Source organism: Caretta caretta, chromosome 3, assembly GCF_965140235.1.
Source record: "Caretta caretta isolate rCarCar2 chromosome 3, rCarCar1.hap1, whole genome shotgun sequence".
Taxonomy (NCBI): domain Eukaryota; kingdom Metazoa; phylum Chordata; order Testudines; family Cheloniidae; genus Caretta; species Caretta caretta.
Window position 1 is genome coordinate 204621230 of NC_134208.1, and position 25137 is coordinate 204646366.

At 46.2% G+C, this 25137-nt stretch overlaps 1 protein-coding gene across 1 annotated transcript in view; it reads right to left on the bottom strand.

The window, feature by feature from the left end:
• Nucleotides 1-25137, bottom strand: part of LOC125633352 (somatostatin receptor type 4) — a 138731-nt gene that overhangs the window by 50607 nt on the left and 62987 nt on the right. Inside the window, exon 2 of the mRNA XM_075127256.1 lies at nt 20698-20847. The gene's annotated coding sequence lies outside the window, so the exon portion shown is untranslated. The remainder of the gene's footprint in view (nt 1-20697; nt 20848-25137) is intronic.

Below are 25137 nucleotides of genomic sequence, written 5' to 3' on the forward strand. Positions count from 1 at the left end.
AGCACTATGCATTTTCCTGAGTATACTGGCTGTGAGCTCACTAATGTCCGGTCATACGCAGAAGCCGGGTGTGCCTGTCACTGATTTCTTCAAAATTGGACTCAGAAAGTCAACTGACAGCATCCCAGAAGTCCAGCAGGCTGGGACATGATGACAACATATGATTCAAATTCCCCGCCCCTATCTAACACAGGGGTTAAGGTGGGGGTGACGCATGTGGGTAATGACAATATCCTAGCTGGCTAATGGGCAGGGTGTCTCAGTGCCCCCCCAGACAGATGACACTAGTCTGTTGGGAATGATCCTGCAAACGGAAGCCCTGCTGAGTGATCTTGTTCTAAGTCTGTTTCCCAAGCCACCATATTCCCCGATCCCTCTGTTAGGCCACCAGCTCTGTGTCTGTGTGTGGAGAGGGACCTGTCCCCACAGAAGAGGGGTGTTCTATCCCTGCAGTGTGATGTCCCCCGACTTTCCCCTGCCCAAGATGCTCTGTGGATTTACAGCTCTGTGCAGCTGGAAGAGGAGGTAGGCCAGGGACCAGATGGGCATGAAGCTATATGAACCTGTGCTACTTTCTGCTCATTACTGTGGAACACCCTTTAAGGGAGCAAAGAAGGTAGGGGAAGCCCAGGAGATGGCCCCTCACTCGATGAATAGTCCTGCTGGGCCAGATAGCGGAGCCCTTACTCAGCCTGGTGGCCACGAATACTACTCATGTGGCAACCTTTACTGATGCTGAGTAGTAGCCTACTCCCTTGAGTAGTCTCACTGATATCAGTAAGTCTGCTCCCAGAGTAAGGTGTGAAGCTCGCACCGATGGGAGCAGGTTACCATCTCCCAGCACAGTTCTGCTGACTCACCAACCTGGCTTCCATTTTGTCTGATTGAACTTCAGTCACTTTGCTCTGATCCAAGCCGCTATCTTGCTCCGGCACTGAGAAAACAAACACAGCACCCCTGAGTCACAGGGTTGCCATCCCTCCAGGATTGTCCTGGGGTCCCCAGGAATGAAAGATTCATCTTAAATTAAAAACCACGGCATGTGAGGAAACCTCCAGGCAAAAGCTGGCAACCCTGTCCAGAGAGAGTGCATCAGAGCATGCCCAAGGAGGCCAACGGAGAGAGGAAGGAATCCCCCGTGGCTAGGGCGCTAGCCTGGGGCTTGGGAGGCTCAGGTTCAACTCCCTGCTGTCTCACACACTTCCAGAATACTTAGGTGGGAAATGATTTCTCCTTCTGTTACTCATCTATCATCTACTACTTTTCAGCCAGGCAGATTTTGGCTTACACGAGCAAATAAAATGCCATCACCATCCAATTACACTGGTATAGCATGTCTAAATTTAGCTCATATTTACTTCAGTGGGGATGGGGTGGAATGGCCAGGTGTGTGTGCTATTATTTTAATTACATTTAAAGGGGCACTGCAGATTGAAATCTAGGTAATTTTTTTTTTAAAAGAGCTGAAATAACATCTGGTTCTACACCTGGCCCTAAATTGTCCTGCTGCTGTGTGTAGTTTTACAAATCACATTTTCCTTTTTTTAAAAGTATTTCTCTCTCTCCCAGAGCTATGGGACAGACACACACAAGCCACAGGGAAACTGAACAATGCTACAGGGGCAACAGAGCGCTGTCATATGTAAAAAAAAAGTGTACAAACTCAAAAATAATAGAGAGTTCCCCCCCCCTCAAACCTCTTTCAGTAGTAGTCCCCTACGGTGTTACTTGTAATAATAGGAAGTACAACAATTTCAGATGTAAATGTGATTTTTAAGTTGATGGTCACTTAGGACAGATCTTTTGGATAACATGCAAATGCAAACAATTCTCAAGACTTTTCACGTAAGAGGCCTAATGCAGATCTATCAGACTCAGCAGGTACATCTTCATTGAAGTCAACAGCAGTACACTTGCTTGGGAGGCAGTGTTGGCTAGTAACTAAGGGCAATGACCAAGACTCCAGAAAGCTGGGTTCTGCTCCTGGCTCTCAGGTGACCTGCTGGGTAACCTTGGACAATGCACTTCTGTGCCTCAGTTTCCCCATCTGGAGATAGTGATATGCATTTCTTTGTAAAGCACTTCAAGATCTACTGATGACGTTATTTTATATCAGATCTAAATTTGACCCAATCACTTTATATTACTTTCTAGCTTGCAAGGACCAAATAAAGCTGAGGAATGTACACACATATTCTTGCTGATTTATCCCTGATGAGCTCAGCTGTTTTGCAACTCCCAAGCTAGGAGGAGTGCTGGACTCTACCTTATCTCCTTTGGAAATTCCCACCATAAATCTCTTCCCAGAAGTTTGTCAGGTTATTTCTGGTCTATGACACTCAAGTTCTCATAATCCTAGTTTTGTTTACTGTATTACACTTCTCTTTCTGAATGTATGGATCAAATTCTGGAACTGATCCTGCAGTCATCATTCAGGCAAAACGTCTGCTGCCTTGATCGGTATCGGTGAGGAGTTACTACGCAGATTCACACCAGCTGAAGATCTGGCCCCTTACGTTTATGTAGCCATTCGCTTAGATGATTGCCCAGTGTGTACATGCGACCATGGCAGCTGCGTGTGCAAATCAAACAACTGCAGGCATATTCTTGCACGTACGATTGCATGTGCATGTTAGTTTCATTGTCCAGATGAAGTCTGGATTGCAAAAAGTGCTGTTTATTTAGGGCCCAATCCGATAAGCCCTCACTCACCAACTTAGTGACCCACTGGAGACAAGAGGCGGATTCATGGGAGTAAGAGTTTGCAGAGTTTTGCCTGAGCAATGAGCACAGAATTAGGCCCTGAGTCTTTAAGGGACTGATTCTGAAAACCTCTATTGTCTTGCATCATGCGTTAGTCATTTACCAACCTGGGCAATGAAGGGGTTAAATGTTACCAATAGGAAGAATAGTGTTTTATACCCATTTTGCACTCGTGTAAATGACTACTCGTGGTACAAGGCAATGGCAGACCATGCCCTATGTGCATAAAAACTATGGGCCAAATTCCTCCCATTAGCCAATGAAGTGAATGAAGAGAGTTACGTTGAGGACGATTTATCAGAGGACTAAATCCACCCCGGGAATGGAAAGCCAACGTTGATGGGGATACATTGACTTCAGTCACATAGAGGGGGATGCGGCTGCTATTCCAGCTGGGGGGACAGACTGGCAGTCCCAAGGGATACACTGTAGGCCTGTGTTGGGAGTGACAGAATCCATTTAAGGCAGTGGTCTCCAAACTGTGGGTCGCACCCCCCTAAGGGGGCACGGTGGGGCCTGGGTCAGCCCCCACAGGGGCCAGGGAGGGAGCACCACCCAGCTCTGCTCTGCCCCAGCTTCACTCTGGCCCTGCGCCTAGCACTGGGCTGCAGCTGTGGCTCCGGCTTTGCTCCCCGGCCCCTGCTGTGGCTCCGGCCCCACTCCTGGCTGCTGGCCCGTGCCCCCGTTCCTGGCCCCAGCTCATCTGTGGCTCAGCTCCTGGCCAGCTCTGCTCCCAGCCCCAGCCCCGCTCCGGGCCCCAGCCCTGGCTCAGCTCCAGGCACCTGGCTGCAGCCCCACTCCCGGCACCTGGCCGTGGCTCAGCCTCCAATTCCCATTCCCAGATATGGCCCCGCTCCCCGGCCCCTACTGCAACTCCCCCAGCTCCATTCCTGGCCCCCAGCCGCAGCTCGGCTGCCAGCCTGCAGCCTTGCTCCCAGTGCCTGGACCCAGGCTTGGACCCAGCCCCACTCTCCGCCATGGCCCCCACCCCTGACCCCACTCCCAGCCCCCGGCCCAGCGGGGCACGGACACATTCCATTACTGGTAAGTGGAAGCGCGAGAGGAAAAGTTTGGGCACCACTGATCGAAGGTGACTATTTAGCAGTGATGTTGTTTTTCAGTCTCTCTAGCATCATTTGAAAGAAGCTGGCCTGCTTGTGAAATCTAACAGTGCCGACCCCCATTTCTAGGAGAATCAGTGGTTAGCAAACAAGAAAATTAACTCGGAAGCTGTCATTTCTCTGGGATTTGATTCTGAGTTATCTGTGGTCCTAGTGGCAGAGCTAGAACAGGAAATTGTGTTTTTCTGCCTTTTCCAAGTTTTCAGTGATTAAGTAATACAATTCTTTGACCCTTTACCATCTGGCAGAGGTGCCAATGAAGCTTGGTTAATTTAACATAGGTTTTGTACAATGTTTCAGTAACACGCCCACATTTTCTGATGTTTGGACAAGAACTTTTCCTTATGCTTATTTCACAGTAATCAACTGAAGCCAGCGTAATCAGCAGGAAATGCATATCCGATCAACAAACAATATAATATTACCTAGCTACTGTAAATGTCTGTCTTAGCGCACGCAAAATCCGAAATATTTGTTTCAGGTTTTGCTATCCCCTGGTCTTCCTAACAAGAATAATTTCAGATGAGAAATTATTCCAACGTGTCTTTTATGTTTTTCCAAAGAGTGTAATCAAAATTTATTGTTATTGTTTTATCCAGCAAGAAGTGACAAGAGTTTCCTGAAGCACCCAGAGATCAAGTTATGAGATTCTACTACCGCAATCAAGTTCTTGGGCAATCTTATTATTTATGAAGTTGTTTTTTTCAGCAAAGAAAAGCCATGTGTCGTTTTGAAGTTAAAAAAAAAAAGGCAATGTGCATAAATGATCTGGACCACATTTTACAAACATTTGGGGCTAGAGCAGTTTGTATCAATTGTCTGTTCTCTGGCCGTGCGGATTTTATAATTTATTTATTTAGTTTTGGGTCAATCCAAAATGAAAGTTTTTCAGTGAACTCTGTGACTTTATCCTCATGCACAATTATTTCAAATTTGGTGACAATGTATACCTCCAGACCAGCGGCACCGCTGTGGGCACCCGCATGGCCCCACAATATGCCAACATTTTTATGGCTGACCTGGAACAATGCTTTCTCAGCTCTCGTCTACTCACGCCCCTTCTCTACCTATGCTACACTGATGACATCTTCATCATCTGGACCTATGGGAAGGAAACCCTGGAAGAATTCCACCATGATTTCAACAGCTTCCACCCCACCATCAACCTCAGCCTGGACCAATCTACACGGGAGGTCCACTTCCTAGACACCACAGTGCAAATAAGTGATGGTCACGTTAACACCACCCTATACCGAAAACCTACCAACCGCTATGCTTACCTACATGCCTCCAGCTTCCATCCCGGACACACCACACGATCCATTGTCTACAGCCAAGCGCTGAGGTACAACCGCATTTGCTCCAACCCCTCAGACAGAGACCAACACCTACAAGATCTTCACCAAGCATTCTCAAAACTACGATACCTACATGAGGAAATAAGGAAACAGATCAGCAGAGCCAGACGTGTACCCAGAAGCCTCCTGCTGCGAGACAAGCCCAAGAAAGAAACCAACAGAACTCCACTGGCCATCACAAACAGTCCTCAGCTAAAACCTCTCCAACACATCATCAGTGATCTACAACCTATCCTGGACAACAATCCCACACTTTCACAGGCCTTGGAAGGCAGGCCAGTCCTCGCCCACAGACAACTCGCCAAGCTGAAGCATATTCTCACCAACAACAACACACCGCACCATAGTAACTCTAACTCAGGAGCCAATCCATGCAACAAACCTCAATGCCAACTCTGGCCACATATCTACACCAGCGACACCATCACAGGACCTAACCAGATCAGCCACACCATCACCGGTTCATTCACCTGCACGTCCACCAAAAAATGTAATCTACGCCATCATGTGCCAGCAATGCCTCTCTGCTATGGACATCGGCCAAACTGGACAGTCCCTACATAAAAGGATAAATGGACACAAATCAGATATTAGGAATGGCAACATACAAAAACCTGTAGGAGAACACTTCAGCCTCCCTGGACACACACTAGCAGATTTAAGAGTAGCCATCCTGCAGCAAACAAGCTTCAGGACCAGACTTCAAAGAGAAACTGCTGAGCTTCAGTTCATTTGCAAATTTGACACCGTCAGCTCAGGATTAAACAAAGACTGTGAGTGGCTCGGCAACGACAAAAGCAGTTTCTCCTCCCTTGGTGTTCACACCTCAACTGCTAGAAGAGGGCCTCATCCTCCCTGATTGAACTAAATTCATTATCCCTAGCCTGATTCTTGCTTACGTATTTATACCTGCCTCTGAAAATTTCCACTACATGCATCTGAAGAAGTGGGTATTCACCCACAAAAGCTCATGCTCCAATACGTCTGCTAGTCTATAAGGTGCCACAGGACTCTTTGCTGCTTTCACAGAATAAAAGGATTTTGATCAACTTGAAACACAACTTTTTGTTTCTGAGGCATTTGTTTTCTTCTTTAAAAATGTTCTAAAATAAGTGAAGTAAAAATTGCAAAACAAAAAGTTATTTCAAATTTGAAACGTTTCATTTTGAAAATGTTGTAACATTTTTATTTTGATTTTTTTTTTAATTTCAACCAAAACATTTCAACAAATTTGATGCAAATATGCAAAATGTTTCAATTGACCCAAATCTGCATTTTTTTTCAGTGGGGAAAAAAAAAGTTTCCGCTGAAAAATTTCACCCAGCTCTATTTTGGACCACATCTTGCATGCCACCAAAACAACATGAACAAATTCCTTTGAGGTTGAATTGTGATGCAAAAGTGGCATTGATTCTTACTTGCATATCTTTTCTCCATGAGAGAAAGATGTTTCTCCACTAAGCTATTAGCATACCAAGAGCACTGCATTTTTCGGGACTGGGTATTCCTCTGTTCCCAAGATCAGCCTGTTCTTCAGGAGAATTGCAAGTAACAATGAAATGTACTTAGCCAGCAGTGAGCAATTCTTCCGGTGGAAGCCCACAGTAAAGAGGGACTTGCATTATCACAGTTATGCCTGGCAGAAAGTGATGAAAACGTCCTTTGAAAAGTGAATTGAGGGCTAGATTGCCCCAGACTGACTCTGCTTGGTTAGCTCTTGGTGCCATTCATTTCAAAGGGACTACTTGTGTGAGGAAGTACTCAGCAGCATAAACAAGGCTTGCCCACTCCAGCTCCTAGTGCTACTGACAAATGCCAAACTAAGAGCTGTGGAATGTACAACCCATCCTTTGTCTCCAGAACAGGGGAATGGCACAAACAGGGCCAGGGCAATGGCTTCCATTTTGGATGACACCCCCGTGACTCAACCACGGACGTCCAGATCTAAAAGCTTGAGCAACATCTGATGAAGTGAGCTGTAGCTCACGAAAGCTCATGCTCAAATAAATTGGTTAGTCTCTAAGGTGCCACAAGTCCTCCTTTTCTTTTTGCGAATACAGACTAACACGGCTGTTCCTCTGAAACTACAGCTTGAGAGCCACTGTTCTATAACTAGGGGCTGTGACAACTCATATCCTCCAGAGTTCAGCACAAAGCAGGACCGTTAACACACACTCCCTCTCTTAGGGGCGTCGTGAGGATAAATACGTTAAAAAGATTATGAGACGCTCAGATACTACAGTAATGAGGGCCATGTAAGTACCGTAGTTAGCATACAATGTGTACAGTATGTAGGAGTTTCCTTGGCTGTCTTTTTTTTAATTTGTTGTAATTGGAAATGTGATATTATATGTGTGTTGCTGACTCCAGGCTTTTGCAAACGCTGCATCAGAAATCGGAAATTCTTTTGGGGATTATATCAGTCCATATCTGAATCTGGGTAATATTTGTATTAAGACGAGGTTAAAGAACTGGAAACATAGGATAAAGTAGTTTACATCTGCAATTTGAGCTTACTGCGTGAAGCCAGTGACCTTAGCTACTACTTGGAAACCCCCTTCACTTTTCAATTCCTGGAATTGTCAGTAACCATAACAGAGCTGTGAGGATTCACTGGGTATCAAAGATGTGCACAAGCTTCGGAAAGAGCAGAGGCTCTCAGAAGAGGCCTGTATGAGAGCTACATTTTACGGTCATAATTCATGGCTTAAGGTCATATTATATTTATATAAGGCCTGACTTGCTCCCCACAGGAATGTTATGAGTCTGAATTAATCTTTATACAACACTTTGAAGATGAAAAGCCCAGCACTGACGCTAAGAATTATTATTATTCATCCAGATGTGATATAAAGGGCTTTAGGTACTGTATAGCTAAGAAATACTTCAACTACCTCTGAAATGTGGCCAGGAGGCAGTCAGGCAGAAGGCAGCAATGAAGAAACAACCAACTGCGCAAATACAAAATGGAAAATGACTTCCTAGGAAGGAGAACCACAGAAAAGATCTGGGGGTTAAAGTAGATCACAAACTAAATATGAGTCAACAATGTGATAGTGTTGCAAAAAAAAAAAAAGAAAAAGAAAAGCAAATATCATTCTGGAAGGTTAAATTAGCAGGAGTGTTGTAAGCAAGAAAGGAGAAGGAATTCTTCCACTCTATTCATCACTGATAAGGCCTCCACTGGCGCATAGGATCCAGTTCTGGGCACCACCCACTTCGGGAAAAGGTGTGGACAAATTGGAGAAAATCCAGAGAAGAGCAACAAAAATAATTAAAGGTCTAGAACAGTGTTTCTCAACCTTTCCAGACTGCTGTACCCCTTTTCAGGAGTCTGATTTGTCTTGTGTCCCCCAAGTTACACCTCACTTAAAAGCTACTTGCTTACAAAATCAGACATAAAAATACAAAAAAGCGTCACAGCCACTATTATTGAAAAATTGCTGACTGTCTCATTTATACCATATAGTTATAAAATAAATCAATTGGGATATAACTATTGTACTGTACTTACATGTCAGCATATAGTTTATAGAGCAGTATAAACAAGTCATTGTCTGTATGAAATTTTAGTTTGTACTGACTTAGCTTGTAAAACGAGGCAAATATCTAGATGAGTTGATGTACACCTGGAAGACCTCTCTGTACCCCCAGGGGTATGCATATGCCTGGTTGTGAATCGCTGGTCTTGAATACATGACCTATGAGGAAAGACTGGGTATGTTTAGTCCAGAGAAGAGACGACTTGGGGGGGACATGATAACAGTCTGCAAGTATGTAAAAGATGGTTATAAAGAGGAGGGTGATAAATAAGGACAGGATAAGAAGTAATGGGTATAAATTGCAGGAAGGGAGATTTAGGCATTAAGAAAAACTTCCTAACTGTTAGGGTAGTTAAACGCTGAAACAAATTGCCCAGGGAGGTTGTGGAATCTCCATCATTGGAGATTTTAAGAGTAGGTTAGACAAACACCTGTCAGGGATGATCTAAATAATACTTAATCCTGCCTCAGTGCAGGGGACTGGACTAGATGACCTTCCAGTCTTACTTTTCTATGATTCAGTGATACCGTATCCGCAGGACAAGGGGAAGTAAAGAAAGAAATTGAATTTTTGATCATGAATAGATTTATTTATCTAATTGAAATTATAGGTTGGCAAAATGATCACTCAATTTGGAGTCTGACCAGGACACACAAAGTAGATGACTTTGCTATCAGCAATGCTAAATGTGTACAGTCATCTGTATCTTTGTCTAGCACAAAATCTTCCCTTACATGCAGAGCTCAAAAAGGTAGACTCCATGGGCCAGATCTTGGCCCCATTGGGTACGTCTACACAGCAAAGAAAAACCCGTGGCTGGTTTGTGCCAGCTGACTCAGTCTTGTGGGGCTTGGGCTGCGGGGCTGTTTCATTGCTGTGTAGATTTATGGGCTTCAGCTGCAACCCGAGCTCTAGGACCATCCCACCTTGCAGGGTCCTAGAGCCAAGGCTCCAGCCTGAGCCCAGATGTCTACATAGCAGTGAAACAGCCGCCCACCTCGAGCCCTGCGAGCCAGAGTTGGCTGGCATGGGCCAGAAGTTGGTGTCTCTTTGCTGTGTAGACGTACCTTCTAAGTCCTCTTTGTGCCATTCCAGTGGCACACTGGTGTCTTGAGGCATCAGCAAACCTTTTAGCTGACTCTACACCAGCACCTTCTACCTCTTAGGCACAGGAGGACGCGGGATGGGCTGGAGGCAAGAACAGGCAGGGCATGGAGCATGAAACCCACTATCTCCCAATGCAAGTAAGAGCAGCCCTGGGGCTGCTCTAGGCTATGTTGAGGGACAGGTTGGCCCCCACCAGTCCCCAGGATCAGGGGAGTGAACAGTTGGGATAAAGTTGCCTACGACCCACCCACCCGCTGGCTCAAGTTGTGCCAGTACCACCCTGGTGCCACTGGAGACTTAGTCCCAAATGCCCAGATTTTGCCCAGATCAGCAGGAAACCCATTCACCTCCCAGCACATTTTCCACACAGTTTGCTGGTGTCTGGCTCTCACAGCAGTTGCTGGCTCGTTTGGCTCATGATCCTGTGTAAGGCAGCCCGTCGGCAGTTTTACAGCCGCAGCTCACTGGTCTGAACTGTCTGATTTGGGGTAAGTCCAGAGCACATGCCACCATGCACCGCTTTCAGTTCTTCCCCTCATGCAGACAGAAGACAGGTCTGACAGCCGCCTTGACGAGCTCATTGCAGTGTAGGAGCCTGATCCTCAGCTGGTGTAAACCAGCAGAGCCCCATTGACTTCAGTGGAGCTATGCTGATTTGCCCCAGGTAAGGGCTTGGCCTAGTATGTTCTGCGGAGACATAACAAATGACAGGCTATAAAAGAAGTTGCTGGCCTCTGACCAATAGGTCACTTGCCCTTGCTCCTTAATTCTGGCGATACCATGGGTTGTTTGGAGCACTGTGTTGTACGTCACAGAGATAAATGCATTCCCAGCATAGCTCACTCGCTAGAGATTTGTCATGAACTATGACCTCTTGATGAAGACTGGGGAGAGGAGGAGCTGGAGCGAGACCAACACAGAGTGACTCCCTCTCTACAAACCAATCAGACCGCACAAACGTGCCGCCCCAACCCTTCCCTTCCTTGGTTCCTGCTGCAGGGTTGGCGCTGATCCTCTGGCAGCCTCCCTGAGCTGGCTGAAGCTCAATCCAAAGCTTTAGTGCTTGAGTTCATGAAAGCATGCCGTGAGGGAAGTCAATTGAAACAGAAAGGTGTGCGGATTGTGCAAGGATGTGCACAGACCAAAGATCAGCCTCCATTTTGGAAGGCGAGGCTCTGATGTGGCAGGGGGCAGATCTGTGCCAAGTAACGTTTGAATAAAAACAACATCGTTGTTCAGGACAAGCTCCCCGTGCTGTAACAAGAACCCACCGCAAGGGGGAGGTCTCACCAAACTAGTCCAGGAGGAGGAGAGCTGAGGGGGAAACTTCTTGCCCCAGGCAGGGAGAGGAGGAGGAGCTCTTCTCTTTCTTAGCTGAGTGGGGGAGCTGTGTTCCTCTCCTTCCCCTCCCTTTCCTGCTCCTCCTTAATTTAACCCCTGAACATTTGGATAGTAGAAATACATTTAAGATTAGCAGCCAAACTTTGGATGTTAATCTGAACCAAGATTGAAAAGAACCTCTTTGATGCTCTCCTGTTGCTCTATTTTAAATAAAACAAAAAGTAACTGCTCAGTCATATGATTAAATATTATAATCATTGCAAATGAATAGTAATTAACTCCTATGGGGCCAGATCAAGAGCTGGTGAAAGTCAGCAGGGCTCCCTTGAACTCAAGGGTGTTATATCAGTTGGGGATCTGTGCCCTTACTGCATTCTGTTTAGCGCCAATTATTTCGCTCAGTGTCTTCTCAGGGTTCACTCTCAGTGAGTTAGACCCCACCCGATGGCCTACATTGTAATTCTATGCTTACACTATGATGGACAGGCTCAAGAACCAAATGTGGAAGTGTAATGGCTGCTATCTTCACCCACCCACTGAGGAGTGAACCATGGACTTCCAGACTTAAAAAGCATGAGTTCCTACAGCTTCAGCTAAAGTGCCAAGGCACTAAAAATGTGGCCTGTACAACTCATAGCTTCTGTGGATTGGCCCAGCGGGACCTGTAACATGTACTCACCAACAGCTTACAAAAGCAGCTAGCTGAAAAGATCCATATCACCCAACTGACTGTCAAATGAACTGGGAAGTGACTATATGGCCAATTCAGTGTAAAAAAAAAAAGTTAAACCAAACTAAACATATTGGAATAGCAGAACCAGAACACACACAAAATGTGATTTGCGGGAAACGTTATGTGTTTAATCATAGTCAGGCTCTAAAGAAAAAAACTTGAAATAACTGGTGGCGTCGTTACAAATGGCAGAGTGTGTATGTGTGTCTGCTTAAAGTGGACTGATTTGTGGGTCAGGTATTTGTAACTAATTCTGTGTTCTCTGGGACCACTGGCTGTCTGTTTCAGCTACACAGTGGTTCAGTAGCTCTCAGTTACATCACTGTTTTCATTAGCCTGTTAACCTCAAGGTCATTCTGAGCCTGCCTTTGTGCCATCTGATATGGACAATGGTGATAAACTCAGGTGACCAGCACAAAGTGTGACAGTGTTTTATTAGGTGTATCTGTTGAGAGCATAGGAAAGGAAGAAAGAAAGGGAAATGTTAATTTATAATAGCAGTCAAACTCTTCGTTCCTTGGGAAATCCTTTGTATGGATTATGCAGTGAAAAGCAAATAGGAACATGTGTAGAAGGGCAGTAGAAGATGACAGGAGAGAGATTATGAGAGTCAGTCGTTCAGTTCACTAAAATGAAACTGAACATTGCGATTTGTGTTTAGAACATACATCCTGGTGTAAATCAGCATTGCTCCATTGAAGTAAGTCGCACCACACTGATTTACAGCCGCTAAGGATCTGGATTTTTATGGCATTATTGTTACTTTTTTCATTTCCTTATGTGACCAAAGAACAAATATTTTGAGGGAGGATCTGAAGTATAGCATTTCAGCCTGTGGGGGATAATTCCTCTGATCTATCTCCCCCTTTCCCAAATACAACAAATGGGAGTCCTCAGCAAGGTAGAAGGGAGACACTTAACGTAGATAGTTACTTAGATTGTAAGCCCTTTTACTCCTGTGTTTGTAAAGTGCCTAGCACAGAGAGGTCCTGATCAATGCCAGGGGCTCCTAGGCTCTGCTTCCTAAATACCAATAAGAAATAATTAACAAAGGAGTAGGTTTCCACCACATCTTTGTGAAGCACGGAGTACAATGAGACCCTAATCCCTCTTTGCAGCCTTTAAATGATACTTAAGGCAAATAATAAATAACAATAATTACTCAGTCAGACTTTATAGTAAGGTTCCATTTATAAATGGTTTATGAAGCTGTGACGCATGGCCAGAAAGGGTTAAACATCCTGCAAAATAAATAACCCTCAAAAGACATGCAGAGAGATAATATTTGTGTTTTTGTATATTTACAGATGTATGAGTAGGGTCGACAATGTAATCAATAGTCCCTGTCTATGCTGTATTCTGATATCATTTAAATGAATTGTAAACAAGGGATATCTCAGTTTTCACCTCTCTTTGAAATGAACTGTGAATGGTGGAGGAACAAGCAAATGGCCTTATGTTAATTCCTATAGCTAAGTACGGATGATGGACCTTCTTCAAAGTCATCCTAATTACCTTTTGTTACCAACTTGTCAAAGAGGACATGAAATTGTATAAAAGATCCTTGGGCCCTGATTCTGTCATCTCAGATCTGCTTAGGCTTCATCCGGGGAAGTTTGAGTCACAAGACTGAGGTCCCAGTTATGCCGGTACCCCTGAATATGAGATTGGGACATTGGACTATGACCTATGAACTGAATTCTAAAGGAACTCTTTGCAACTACGAAGCTCACTGTCTCTGCTATGAATCTGCATCTCAATGAATGAACTCATGTCTGTATGTATATTGCCCAATGTAATATATTGCCTACTGTATACAAAGCTTTAGGCAGTTTACTATAGGATTGGCTATAAGCATTGTCTTAGGTGTGAGATCTAAAATGCAGTTGACCTGGGATAAATGACTGGTCCTTTGGGACTGGGAGTAACCTGAATATTGCAGTGATCCTTGGTATATGGCAGTGTTTCCCAAATTGGTGGTGAGTTCTATTCTCAAATTTCACCAGCCAGTTATCAAGTGTGAACTCCTCAGGCAGCCTTAATATGGAATTACAGACAGTCTTGCCACCCAGGTGAGCCTAGCTTTGTGAAAGATGGTCCCTTACACCAGTGTTTCCCAAACTAGAGATGCCGCTTGTTCAGGGAAAGCCCCTGGTGGGCCGGGCCAGTTTGTTTACCTGCTGCGTCCGCAGGTTCGGCCGATCGCGGCTCCCACCGGCCGCGGTTCGCCACTGCAGGCCAATGGGGGCTGCGGTTAGCGGTGCGGGCCGAGGAACATACTGGCTGCCACTTCCCGCAGCCCCCATTGGCCTGCAGTGGCGAACCGTGGCCAGTGGGAGCCGCGATTGGCCGAACCTGCGGATGCGGCAGGTAAACAAACCGGCCCGGCCCACCAGGGGCTTTCCCTGAACAAGCGGCATCCCTAGTTTGGGAAACACTGGTGTAAGGGACCATCTTTCACAAAGCTAGGCTCACCTGGGTGGCAAGACAGATTACCCAAGGGAACTGTCTGTAATTCCATATGAAGGCTGATATAGTGCCTGAGGAGTTCACACTTGATAACTGGCTGGTGAAATCTGAGAATAGAACTCACCACCAATTTGGGGTTTGTGCCCTGGTTCCGAACAGTCTGCCCTGAGACAGCTTGACCGTCTCCCTACAACTGCTGTGTTATGCTGTATTTAGAAAGACTTGTTCTTTCCTCTTACCTGTCCTATATTGTACATATGGTAAGCACTGTCCAGATCCTCGCTAGAGACAGGATGGGATAGGAAGAATTATATTACTGCAGAGCAGTGGCTGCACCTTTATCTGGCAATATCCTAATTTTTGCTTATGAATGTTGCTCTGTGTTTAAACAATCCTCTGAGGGCAGGATCTGCCTGCTTGCTATTGCCTCTTTACTGGCCCTGTTGGTAGCCCTTATTAAAAAGGACCGATCTGTTAAAAGCATCAGGTTTTGTACTGTTTGGAAACCTCATAGATGCATAGACTTTAAGGCCAGAAGGGACCATCATGATCATCTAGAAGGTAAAAAGAAAAGGAGTACTTGTGGCACCTTAGAGACTAACCAATTTATTTGAGCATGAGCTTTCGTGAGCTACAGCTCACTTCATCAGATGTATACCGTGGAAACTGCAGCAGACTTTATATACACACAGAGAATATGAAACAATACCTCCTCCCACCCCACTGTCCTGCTGGTAATAGCTTATCTAAAGTGATCAACAGGTGGGCCATTTCCAGCACAAATCCAGGTTTTCTCACCCTCCACCCCCCCACACAAATTCACTCTCCTGCTGGTGCTAGCCCATCCAAAGTGACAACTCTTTACATAATCAAGTCGGGCTATTTCCTGCATAGATCCAGGTTTTCTCACATCCCCCCCACCCCCATACACACACAAACTCACTCTCCTGCTGGTAATAGCTCATCTAAACTGACCACTCTCCAAGTTTAAATCCAAGTTAAACCAGAACATCTGGGGGGGGGGTAGGAAAAAACAAAAGGAAACAGGCTACCTTGCATAATGACTTAGCCACTCCCAGTCTCTATTTAAGCCTAAATTAATAGTATCCAATTTGCAAATGAATTCCAATTCAGCAGTTTCTCGCTGGAGTCTGGATTTGAAGTTTTTTTGTTTTAAGATAGCGACCTTCATGTCTGTGATTGCGTGACCAGAGAGATTGAAGTGTTCTCCGACTGGTTTATGAATGTTATAATTCTTGACATCTAATTTGTGTCCATTTATTCTTTTACGTAGAGACTGTCCAGTTTGACCAATGTACATGGCAGAGGGGCATTGCTGGCACATGATGGCATATATCACATTGGTGGATGTGCAGGTGAACGAGCCTCTGATAGTGTGGCTGATGTTATTAGGCCCTGTGATGGTGTCCCCTGAATAGATATGTGGGCACAATTGGCAACGGGCTTTGTTGCAAGGATAAGTTCCTGGGTTAGTGGTTCTGTTGTGTGGTATGTGGTTGTTGGTGAGTATTTGCTTCAGGTTGCGGGGCTGTCTGTAGGCAAGGACTGGCCTGTCTCCCAAGACTTGTGAGAGTGTTGGGTCATCCTTTAGGATAGGTTGTAGATCCTTAATAATGCGTTGGAGGGGTTTTAGTTGGGGGCTGAAGGTGACCGCTAGTGGCGTTCTGTTATTTTCTTTGTTAGGCCTGTCCTGTAGTAGGTAACTTCTGGGAACTCTTCTGGCTCTATCAATCTGTTTCTTTACTTCTGCAGGTGGGTATTGTAGTTGTAAGAAAGCTTGACAGAGATCTTGTAGGTGTTTGTCTCTGTCTGAGGGGTTGGAGCAAATGAGGTTGTATCGCAGAGCTTGGCTGTAGACGATGGATCGTGTGGTGTGGTCAGGGTGAAAGCTGGAGGCATGCAGGTAGGAATAGCGGTCAGTAGGTTTCCGGTATAGGGTGGTGTTTATGTGGCCATTGTTTATTAGCACTGTAGTGTCCAGGAAGTGGATCTCTTGTGTGGACTGGACCAGGCTGAGGTTGGTGGTGGGATGGAAATTGTTGAAATCATGGTGGAATTGATTACATTGGCCTCATTAGCACTACAAAAGTGATTTCCACCCCTTCTTGTCAACTGTTGAGAATAGCCCACTTCCACCTTAATTGAATTGGCTCACCTAGCACTGACCCCCAACTTGGTAAGGCAACTCCCATCTTTTCATATGCTGTGTATTGATACCTCCCTACTGTATTTTCCACTCCATGCATCTGATGAAGTGGGTTTTAGCCCACGAAAGCTCATGCCCAAATAAATTTGTTAGTTTCTAAGGTGCCACAAGGACTCCTCGTTGTTTTTATTGTAAAGACTGTATAGTTGGGGGTTTTGATCCCTAAGGGGATATGATATATTGTGATTGTTTCCATATGAAAATCTTATCCGGCTGAAACAAAGCGATAAAGGTAAATTATTCTCAACCTGTTACATTACGGTGGATGATTTTACTAGATTCCAGGTTTTTATTGTTAACATGCCTCACTCATTTAGCTGTTTTGTTGATTTCCCTTAAAATTACTCCCTGTTTTTGGCAAAGGATTCCAACCCAGTGTGACGGTAGTAGCCCACCACAATGCATTGCCCACGGCAGTCCAAGCTGCTTATGTCTTCTGTTGTGATGGGACTGTTTACAGTTACCCTGCTCTTACAATAATGCTCTTGTCATCATGCCAAATTTCCTTTCTTTGTGGCTTTCAGTTTGGGTAGTAAAATGTTTTATTTTTCCTTTTTTAATTCCAAACACACGGAGCCAGAGCATATAGCCATTATATAAGCACTAAGAACAGGCATAGAGCACTATCCCCCTCTGACTGAGCCTGCTTTATGAGTCATATCAAAACACCGCAGTGCTGGTTTGCTTCTTTCCTTAACTATTGAGTAATAAACACCCCGATGTTCAGTGAGTATCAAAACAGAGACGCTGTCATTGAAATGAAGGTCTGTATGTATTAGGAAACAATTAAAAGCCCCTTCCTCACCATCAAAATGGAAAAGGTTGAGTTCAGCAGTTTCACTGCATGCTAAAAAACAAACAAACCCCAAGCTCTGCTAGGTAATAGTACACAGTTCAGTCCTGTGAATTCAAATAGCAGTTATCAAGAACACTGATCTGCTTATGCACAGAAATGGAGCTTTAGTGGCAAAAGTCTCCTAAGTTAGGTGCTGCCATTTTTTGTCTGATGAGTCAACCTCCCTTTTCTGATTCGGGGATACTGAATTACATCTTATGTTTTCTAGACAGCTTTTGATGACTGTGGAACTATGACAGAGCTGTCAGCATGCATAAAACGTTCCATGTAAGAAGACTGTTGTGGCCGCATACAGCCCCGGCATGCATTTCCATGCATAAATGCTGTCTTCATTTTTCCTGCTATAAGCTAAGAGATATCCCTTTCCTTCCTCGAATCTAAGGCTACAGTTTTGTCATGGAGGTCATGGAAACCGTGACTTCCAGAGACCCTCGTGACATTTTCTGCCCCGGGGCTGGAGCTGTCAGCAGGCAGCCCCACAGCTCTCAGCTGCTGCTGGGCCCTGGGGTTCCCCCTCGCGGGTAGCGGGGGAACCCCAGAGCTCCCAACTGCCAGGGAGGCAGCCCCCCCTCCCCTGCAGCTGCCCAGCCGCAGCAGGCGGGGAGGAGCCCGCAGAGCCCCCAGCCACTGTGGGTGCTGGACCCGCTTTCCTCCCCATTTTGTCAGGGATATTTTTAGTAAAAATCATGGACAGGTCACAGGCTTCCGTGAATTTCTGTTTATTGCCCATGACATGTCCGTGATTTTTACTAAAAATATCCCTGACAAAATGTGAGCCTGACTCATATCCAATACAATGGAAGTTTCCGCTGGTTCCCAAACAGAAGAGAAAGCTTAGATTCCAGCTGGCCTAAAAGAGGAGGCCCAATCGCTTTGCTGAGGAATCTTTCAGATATGCACCCGTAGGCCCATATCTTGCAGACACTTATGTGTTTGCTTTAACTGTACACACTGTGTGTGTCTCATCGGACTGGTGATGTGCATAAAGTTAAGCCTACGTGTAACTGTTTGCAAGATTGGGGCCTTAGGGAAAGACAATGGGAGTCTTTCCATTGGCCTCCATGGGCTTTGGATCAGAGCCTTAGGGAAAATATAGGTAAAAAAAGGCAGGCCCTTACTGAAAGAGACCAAATGGGCAACAGAATGGTGCTGGCCAGGTGTTAGTGACAAGAACCATTGTGAGACACAGCACAAGGCAAGACGCTTCAGGAGGGGCAGTCCTACCACGCGGCAGGGTTCCCGCTTGTGATCTTTTGAAAATGAGTAGTGGGTGCCCCCAGGTAGCACAGTCTGCACTAGTTAGCTTGAGGGTCAGGCCACGCTGCCTCATCTGACCAGACCCACTTGGGACTGTGCTTTTGGGGCTGGCGTGGGAACGGTTTCCCCTCCTTGGTGTTTTCTACAGCACACACCTGAATTTTGCATGATGCACAGGGTAGGAAGAAGGGAAGGAAGAGAACAAGAAGCTTACTAATCCCTCTTCCAGCACGAGAGCAGCTGCTCAGCACAGAGATTATTATTAGATTATTACAGGCTCAGTACAGATAAAAAGACGGGCCCTGCCCAAATGATCTTGCAATGTCAAGCCCTGGTCCCGCAAAGAGCTCCGGGCAGGCGTCAGAGTCCCACCCCAGCTGCAAAGGGCATAACTGAACAACAGAGAAGGGATGAAGGATGAAGAACTGAGGCTACAGCAGTCAAATCACATGGTGACTCAGGCTATGTCTACACTACAGCTCTTACAGCAGCACAGCTGTCCCGGGGCAGCCACGGCTGTAACGGCTCCCGTGTAGCCGACGAGAGAGAGCTCTCCCACCGGCATAATTACACCACCCCCAACAAACAGCGGTAGCTATGTTGGTGCCCCCAGAGCGCTGTCCACACCGGCACTTTTGTCAGAGAAACTTACGTAGGTCAGGAAGTGTTTTTTCACACCCCTGGCTGACCAAAGTGCTAGTCTAGTCATAGCCGCAGGGCGGCCACGGGGCAGTGTGGTTTTATTTTTGTGGTACATAACTAACACATTAATGCATTTGATTATTTTCCTTTGCATCGGTTTCGTTTGCTGCTGTCCAGCAGTAACGCCATTGCAAAGGCATTGTACATAGTCTGGGGGTCAAATTCTTCTTGTGCAACTCAGTTGAGGGAAGGTATTTTCCACCCCAGTTTTGAAGGACGGGGTTGTGGCTAAGGCACTGGATGGGGACTCAGGAGATCTGCATTCAACTCCCAGCTCTGCCGCAGACCTCCTGGGTGAGTTTGGGCAATTCATTTAACATAAGAATGACCGTACGAGATCTGACCAATGGTCCACCTAGCCCAATATCCTGTTTTCCAACAGTGGCCAATGCCAGGTGCTTCAGAGGGAATGAACTTAATCTCTTTGGGCCTCATTTCTCACCTATCAATGGGACAATAATCCTTCCTTGCCTATTTAGATTGGAAACCCTTCCAGATAGGGTCTGGTGTATGTACAGCACCTCGCACAATGGAGCCTAAACCCAGGTTGGGGGGCCTTTTGGTGCAACTGTACTATTAACAAATAAATAAATAGCTGCTATAAGTGGGTAACCGAATACAGTCACGAGTATCCAATCATTTCAAAATCTTATGACTAATGTACCATGAGTAGCCACGCGAAATATAATTGTCTTCCGTGTCAGCGGATAATGGGATGCTAATAATTATGGGAACAATGTTAAGTTGCAACCAACTAACTGGCACTTGACTCCAGCAAGGACGAGGACCAGATGTTTTCATGGCACATCTCCACAGCTCAGGATAATTCCTTTGGGGATTTCAACGTTTATGCAAACTGCCTGCCCTCAACCGTCACGCCCGTGGTTTCAGTTACAGAGACAGACCATTAGACAGTAACCGCTCCCTGGAAACATGCAAGGAAAGTAATTGAAAATGTAACCATCCCCATGCCAACTACTACGTGCAGCAGAGTTGCAAAGTAACAGGATTTGGAGCAGACTAAAGAAAAACAAATTCAGACAGAAAGTGACATTTTCCTCATTTAGATCAAAGGGCTGAATAGAACCTGGAATGATTTTATATTTGATCAGTCCTAAAGCTGCTGTCATACAGTGCAGGGGAGAACCTCCTTCGTGCACCATGGCTGAGTTGTTCTCTGTGTGCTGGGGATCTGGCTTTATCTATGGATTTCCACTCACCCTTCCAACAGACAAGAGGACTATCGTGCATCCAGGGTCTGATCGAAACCGCACTGACGTCAATGGGAAACAACAGCCCCATCCTTCTTCAACTGAACTCCATGGCAGCTTTACTGTGGGCCAGCAGGGCCGGGCCTCAAATTGCAGACACTGTAAAGCAAGGACAGGGCGGTAAGAGGCAGACTCCTCTCAGCGTCGGGTTTGAAACGAAGAGAGATTTATCTGGCGACCAGACATCTGGAAAAGAACTTCTCAGTGTACTTACCCAATAGCCAGAAAAGTCATACATCCATTTTACATTGAAAACCAAGTTATTAATAGCCATTGAAATGAATGGTTGCAATAAAAAGAAAAGTCAAAAGGGGTAGGGTTTAAGGGACTGGATCGCACTGCTTTTTTCTTGATCTCTTGCCCTATCCATATGTGTCTTAATTCCTCCTCCTCCCCCATATTGTATGTTTTTTTTAGTCTCAAGGAGACAAAACAATCAGATCTTTTAATACACCCCAGAATGATATTTGACTTTTTTTTTTTGAAGAAATAAGCATCGCAGTGTTGGCTTATATTCCATCTGTGACCCACTATAATCCCCAGATCCTTTCAGCAGTACTATCCCCTAGCCAGCTATTTCCAAATTATGCATTTGATTTTTCCTTCCTAAGTGTAGTACTCTGCACTTTTCTTTTATTGAATTTCATCTTCTTGATTTCAGACCAATTGTCCAGTTTGTCAAGATTGTTTTGAATTCGAATCCTGTTCTCCAGAGTGCTTGCAACCTCTCCCAGCTTGGTGTCATCTGCAAATTTTATAAGCATACTTTCCACTCCATTATCCAAGTCATTAATGAAAATATGACTAGGATCGGAACCAGAACAGACTCCTGCAGGACCCCACTCAATACACCTTCCCCCTCCCCACCCATCCCACTTTAACAATGAACCACTGACAACTACTCTTTGAGTACAGTCTTTCAACCAATTATGCACCCATCTTATCATAATTTCATCTAGGCCACATTTCCCTAGTTTGTTTATGACACTGCCATGTGGGACTGCAGCAAAAGCCTTACTAAAATCAAGATACATACATTAAACTTAACAGTTTTCAGGGGCAAATTCCAAACTGATACACCCTGTGCAATCCCTTTGGCTATCACAACACTGCATGGGGTTTAAGTCAGCACAGAATACAGCACCTCAGCCCTGGTCTACACTAGGACTTTAGGTCGAATTTAGCAGCGTTAAATCGATTTAAACCTGCACCCGTCCACACAATGAAGCCCTTTATTTCGACTTAAAGGGCTCTTAAAATCGATTTCCTTACTCCACCCCTGACAAGTGGATTAGCGCTTAAATCGACGTTGCCGGCTCGAATTTGGGGTACTGTGGACACAATTCGATGGTATTGGCCTCCGGGAGCTATCCCAGAGTGCTCCATTCTGACCGCTCTGGACAGCGCTCTCAACTCAGATGCACTGGCCAGGTAGACAGGAAAAGAACCGCGAACTTTTGAATCTCATTTCCTGTTTGGCCAGCGTGGCAAGCTGCAGGTGACCATGCAGAGCTCATCAGCACAGGTGACCATGATGGAGTCCCAGAATCGCAAAAGAGCTCCAGCATGGACTGAACGGGAGGTACGGGATCTGATCGCTGTTTGGGGAGAGGAATCCGTGCTATCAGAACTCCGTTCCAGTTTTCGAAATGCCAAAACCTTTCTGAAAATCTCCCAGGGCATGAAGGACAGAGGCCATAACAGGGACCCGAAGCAGTGCCGCGTGAAACTGAAGGAGCTGAGGCAAGCCTACCAGAAAACCAGAGAGGCGAACAGCCGCTCTGGGTCAGAGCCCCAAACATGCCGCTTCTATGATGAGCTGCATGCCATTTTAGGGGGTTCAGCCACCACTACCCCAGCCGTGTTGTTTGACTCCTTCAATGGAGATGGAGGCAATACAGAAGTAGGTTTTGGGGATGAAGAAGATGATGATGAGGAGGTTGTAGATAGCTCACAGCAAGCAAGCGGAGAAACCGGTTTTCCCGAGAGCCAGGAACTGTTTCTCACCCTAGACCTGGAGCCAGTACCCCCCGAACCCACCCAAGGCTGCCTCCTGGACTCAGCAGGCGGAGAAGGGACCTCTGGTGCGTGTACCTTTTAAAATGCTATACATGGTTTAAAAGCAAGCATGTGAAAGGATTACTTTGCCCTGGCATTTGCGGTTCTGCCTTTGCAAAAGGTTTCTGGGGAGGGCAGCCTTATTTCGTCCTTCATGGTAGGACACTTTACCACTCCAGGCCAGCAACACGTACTGGGGAATCACTGTAGAACAAAGCATTGCAGTGTATGTTTGCTGGCATTCAACCAAAATCCGTTCACGCGGTGGGAGGAGGCAAAATGCGACCTTGTAACGAAAGCACATGTGCTATGTATGTAATGTTAACAGCAAGGTTTACCCTGAAAGAGTGTAGCGACTGTTTTATAAAATGTGTCTTTTTAAATACCGCTGTCCCTTTTTTTTTCTCCACCAGCTGCATGTGTTTCAATGATCACAGGATCTTCTCCTTCCCAGAGGCTAGTGAAGCTTAGAAAGAAAAAAAAACGCACTCGTGATGAAATGTTCTCCAAGCTCATGCTGTCCTCCCACACTGACAGAGCACAGACGAATGCGTGGAGGCAAATAATGACAGAGTGCAGGAAAGCACAAAATGACCGGGAGGAGAGGTGGAGGGCTGAAGAGAGTAAGTGGCGGGCTGAAGAGAGTAAGTGGCGGGCTGAAGACAGGGCTGAAGCTCAAAGGTGGCGGCAGCGTGATGAGAGGAGGCAGGATTCAATGCTGAGGCTGCTGCAGGACCAAACCAGTATGCTCCAGTGTATGGTTGAGCTGCAGCAAAGGCAGCTGGAGCACAGACTGCCACTGCAGCCCCTCTGTAACCAACCGCCCTCCTCCCCAAGTTCCATAGCCTCCACACCCAGACGCCCAAGAACGCGGTGGGGGGGCCTCCGGCCAACCAGCCACTCCACCACAGAGGATTGCCCAAAAAAAAGAAGGCTGTCATTCAATAAATTTTAAAGTTGTAAACTTTTAAAGTGCTGTGCTTAAAGTGCTGTGTGGCATTTTCCTTCCCTCCTCCACCACCCCTCCTGGGATACCTTGGTAGTCATCCCCCTATTTGTGTGATGAATGAATAACGAATGCATGACTGTGAAGCAGCAATGACTTTATTGGCTCTGCAAGCAATGATTAAAGGGAGGAGGGGAGGGTGGTTAGCTTACAGGGAAGTAGAGTGAACCAAGGGGTGGGGGGGTTCATCAAGGAGAAACAAACAGAACTTTCACACCGTAGCCTGGCCAGTCATGAAACTGTTTTTCAAAGCTTCTCTGATGCGTACCGCGCCCTCCTGTGCTCTTCTAACCGCCCTGGTGTCTGGCTGCGCGTAACCAGCAGCCAGGCGATTTGCCTCAACCTCCCACCCCGCCATAAACGTCTCCCCCTTACTCTCACAGATATTGTGGAGCACACAGCAAGCAGTAATAACAGTGGGAATATTGGTTTCGCTGAGGTCTAAGTGAGTCAGTAAACTGCGCCAGCGCGCCTTTAAACGTCCAAATGCACATTCTACCACCATTCTGCACTTGCTCAGCCTGTAGTTGAACAGCTCCTGACTACTGTCCAGGCTGCCTGTGTACGGCTTCATGAGCCATGGCATTAAGGGGTAGGCTGGGTCCCCAAGGATACATATAGGCATTTCAACATCCCCAACAGTTATTTTCTGGTCTGGGAATAAAGTCCCTTCCTGCAGCTTTTGAAACAGACCAGAGTTCCTGAAGATGCGAGCATCATGCACCTTTCCCGGCCATCCCACGTTGATGTTGGTGAAACGTCCCTTGTGATCCACCAGAGCTTGCAGCACTATCGAAAAGTACCCCTTGCGGTTTATGTACTCAGCGGCTTGGTGCTCCGGTGCCAAGATAGGGATATGGGTTCCGTCTATGGCCCCACCACAGTTAGGGAATCCCATTGCAGCAAAGCCATCCACTATGACCTGCACATTTCCCAGGGTCACTACCCTTGATATCAGCAGATCTTTGATTGCGTGGGCTACTTGCATCACAGCAGCCCCCACAGTAGATTTGCCCACTCCAAATTGATTCCCAACTGACCGGTAGCTGTCTGGCGTTGCAAGCTTCCACAGGGCTATCGCCACTCGCTTCTCAACTGTGAGGGCTGCTCTCATCTTGGTATTCATGCGCTTCAGGGCAGGGGAAAGCAAGTCACAAAGTTCCATGAAAGTGCCCTTACGCATGCGAAAGTTTCGTAGCCACTGGGAATCGTCCCAGACCTGCAACACTATGCGGTCCCACCAGTCTGTGCTTGTTTCCCGAGCCCAGAATCGGCGTTCCACAGCATGAACCTGCCCCATTAGCACCATGATGCATGCATTGTCA